At 46.3% G+C, this 4,041-nt stretch overlaps 1 non-coding gene across 1 annotated transcript; it reads right to left on the bottom strand.

The window, feature by feature from the left end:
* Positions 1-410: 410 nt before the first annotated feature.
* Positions 411-517, bottom strand: LOC118149322 (U6 spliceosomal RNA). Its single transcript, XR_004736710.1, has one exon. It is a non-coding gene; the product is annotated as a U6 spliceosomal RNA (small nuclear RNA).
* Positions 518-4,041: the final 3,524 nt, after the last annotated feature.

Raw genomic sequence — 4,041 nt, 5'->3', positions numbered from 1 at the left:
TTCTCCTACCTCAACCTCCTGAGTAGCTGGGATTACGAGCACCCAAGACCACACATGGCTAATTATTTTCGTATTTTTAGTAAAGGCAGGGCTTCACCATGTTGGCCAGGCTGGTCTCAAACTCCTGACCTCAAGTGATCCACCCACCTCCCGGCCTCCCAAAGTGCTGGGATTACAGGCATGAGCCACCACGGTCTTTAATCTGCCTAGTATTTATGCTTGTGTGAAATACGTTGTTGGGTCCTCCATTGTTCCAGCACTATTTATGAGTGGGCCATCTCCTTGCTGATCAACAATTAAAAAAAAAAACTTAAAAAAATATGGAATGCTGAGTTTACAGCGAGCTGTGATTGTGACACTGCATTCCGACCTGAACAACAAAGTGAGAGTCTGTCTCTTACAAAAAATAAAAAAAGAAAGAACTCTTCCTGAATTGGAGTGTCCTCCTGGTTAAGGGGCCATGCTAATTTTCTCTGGATAGTTCCGATGTTAGTGTATGTGCTAGTGAAGTAAGCACTAATCAACGATTTTAATATTTCTTTCTGTGACTGTTCCCACTGCTGGACTGTGAGCTACTTTTATATCTGTATTACTAGAGTGTAGCATGTAGAATTTGCCTCTGAGTGGGCTAAATAATTGTTGAACTATGTTCTTTTTTTTTTTTTTTTTTTGTCACCCAGGCTGGAATACAGTGGTGCAATCTTGGCTCACTGGAACCTCTGCCTCCTGGGTTTAAGTGATTCTTGTGCCTCAGCCTGCTGAGTGGCTAAGATTACAGGCATGCACCACCACACTTGGCTAATTTTTGTATTTTTAGTAGGGACAGAGTTTCATCATGTTGACCAGGCTGGTCTTGAACTCCTGTCTCAGGGGATCCACTCACCTCAGCCTGCCAAAGTGCTGGTATTATAGGTATGAGCCACTGTGCCTGGCCTGAATTATGTTCTTAATCCTGGGCACCATCTTGCAAAAATCTGTTAATATAAATTAAGTAGAGTCTTAAGCATGGGAAAATTTCTGCTTATGAAGAATTTTATCTAAAGTAGCTGTTGAATTTACTAAATGAGTTGCTGAGTCTCTTGTTATTGGAATAATAATTGTATTAGTCAGTTCTCGTGTCACTATAAAGAAATACCTGAGACTAGGCCAGGTGCGGTGGTTCATGCCTAGAATCCCAGCATTTCAGGAGCCTGGGAGGTGGGTGGATCACCTGAGGTCAGGAGTTCGAGACCAGCCTGACCAACATGGCGAAGCTCCATCTCTACTAAAAATACAAAAATTAGCCAGGCATAGTGGTGGGTGCCTGTAATCCCAGCTACTCAGGAGGCTGAGGCAGGAGAATTGCTTGAACCCAGGAGGTGGAGGCTGCAGTGAGCCGAGATGGTGCCATTGCACTCCAGCCTGGGTGACAGAGCAAAACTCTGTCTCAAAAAAAAAAAAAAAAAAAAAAAAAAGGAAAGAAATACCTGAGTGAAAATGGATAATTTATAAAGAAAAGAAATTAAGTTGGCTCACAGTTCTGCCAGCTGTACAGGAAGTGTAGAGGTTTCTGCTTCTGGGGAGGCCTCGGGAAACTTACAATCATGGTGGAAGGCAAAGGGAAAGCAGCATGTCTTACATGGCCAGAGCAGGAGGAAGAGAGGGTGGGTCGGGGATGCCACTCATCTTTAAACAACCAGATTGCTGGATAACTCACTCACTCACTCTCCTAAGAACAGCTCCAAGGGGATGGCGCTAAACCATTCATGAGAAACTGCCCCTGTGCCCCAATCACCTCCCACCAGGCTCCATCTCCAACACTGGGGATTACAATTGAACATGAGATTTGGGTGGGGACACAGATCCAAACTGTATTGACAATAATATTTCAATAATAATTTGATAGATACCGTTCACCGAAATTAGACCAAGACCAGGCCAGGCTTTACTCATATCCTCACTTTCTATCCTCACACGGCACAGTCGGGAAGAAAATGTCAGCATCACTATTTGCAGAGGAGGAAGCGATGGCTCATGGTGACCTGGTGTGCTGGAAGTTACACAGACAGGAGGCAGGCTGGGCTGATGAGCAGCTCTGTAATGACAGCTCAGAAAGCCTCCAACACAAATTTGGCCTCATTCTGCCTCTCTAGCATCACAAGATGCTAAACCAGATGTCTAGAAATAGGGCACAGCTCTCCAGCTAGGACATTTCTATACAGGACCTGTAGTCTCTATAACCAAAAGGGACCCCAGGTGAGAGTCTACATGTAAAGGTTAGTGGGGCTTACATTTTGGCTCAACTCCAGAAGAAACTTTCTAAACTAGAACTGTTTGAATTGGAAATACTCCCAGCAGTGTAGAAGCTTCATACCTGTCTTTCTCCAGCTGGACCTGCTCTCCACAGATCTCATTTCCAGGTCTCCATTCTCCCGTTGTCCTGAGGTCCCCAGTTGTCTCAGAGCCTCTGTATCTTGGGGTCTGAGTATTCCATAAACATTGCTTGAGCCCCTCTTAGTTGTCAGGTACTGTACCAGGTGCCGACCTGCAGACATGGATAAAAGAGAGTTATCCTCAGGATGGTCTGCTGAGGCAGAGAGATTCATTAACATGATTTTATTATAACCTGGTAAATCTTAAGATGTGCACTGGCTCCTATAGAAGCCCAGAGGAGGGCCCTGGGCCTAACCGGAGGATGTCTGGAAAAGATGCCTTTTGAGATGAATGTCTTTTGAAGGATGAGGAGATGTAAGTCAGGCAAAGAAAGGCCATGGTGATAGGCCTGGGGGTGGTGGAGACCCCTTGCCACTCTAAGAACCAAAGAGTAGTGGCCGGATGCAGCGGCTCAAGCCTGTGATCCCAGCACTTTGGGAGGCCAAGGTAGACAGATCACCTGAGGTCAGGAATTCGAGACCAGCCTGGCCAACATGGTGAAATCCTGTCTCTACTAAAAATACAAAAATTAGCCAGGCGTGGTGGTGAGCACCTGTAATCTCAGCTACCAGGGAGGCTGAGGCAGGAGAATCACTTGAACCTGAAAAGCGGAGGTTGTAGTGAGCCAAGATTATGCCACTACACTCCAGCCTGGGTGACAAGAGTGAGGCTCAGTCTCAAAAAGAGAAAGAGAAAAAAGAACCCATGAGTATTCTTGAATCCCAGCATAGACTGCTTTTCTATTCCTCAGCTTTTCCTTTTCCCTTTCCCTTCTCCCTGGTGCTTTTCTCAATCTTTTCCCTGGGTATAGGAAGCCTTGGCGTTCTCCCATTATCTGTACTTCTTACCTGTCTCCAGAAAGTCACTTATCTCTTGGCCTCCTTTTAAGACTGAGTCTCACTCTGTCACCCAGGCTGGAGTACAGTGTCATGATCTCAGCTCACTGCAAGCTCTGCTTCCTGGGTTCAAGTGATTCTCCTGCCTCAGTCTCCTGAGTAGCTGGGACTACAGGCGTGTGCCACCACGTGGCTAATTTTTGTATTTTTAGTAGAGACGGGGTTTTACTATGTTGATCTCGAACTCCTGACCTCAGGTGATACATCCGCCTCAGCCTCCCAAAGGGCTGGGATTACAGGCGTGAGCCACTGAGCTCTGCTTTGACCTCTGTTTCATTCTAATTATGTGCTGGGGTCTAAAAGTCCATTGTAAGGCAAACTCTCAAAGATAGTAACTCAGGAACAGTGGCGGTGGAGAAGGCTGCAGACCCAGCATCTGCAGTGCACAGTGGCCTGTGTGGAGCAGAGTGAGTGAACCGTAGGACTTGTGCACAGCAGGACTTGAGGCCCAGAAACCCCTGGGCTGCCTAAACACCACTGAACTCCTCCCCGGTGGCAACCAGGTGTGTGGAAAGAGCTTTCATGCCAGAAAGACCTGGAGTTAAATTCTGGCCCTAGTTTCTAGCTTCTCCACAGGAAGTTACTTTCCTTGTCGGAGTCTCCATTTTCTTATCTGTAAAACTGGTAGGAAATTAGTGTCCTTCAGGCTTGCTCTAGGATTAAACAAGATGGCCCATGGAAAGGCCTACCAGGGAGGTGCTCAATAAATGTCTCTTTGTCTAGGTTTCTTTGT

This window comes from Callithrix jacchus, chromosome 18 (genome assembly GCF_049354715.1).
Source record: "Callithrix jacchus isolate 240 chromosome 18, calJac240_pri, whole genome shotgun sequence".
Classification (NCBI taxonomy): Eukaryota; Metazoa; Chordata; class Mammalia; order Primates; family Cebidae; genus Callithrix; species Callithrix jacchus.
Note: the sequence above shows the minus strand (reverse complement) of the source record. Positions and strands in the feature narration are given on the sequence as shown.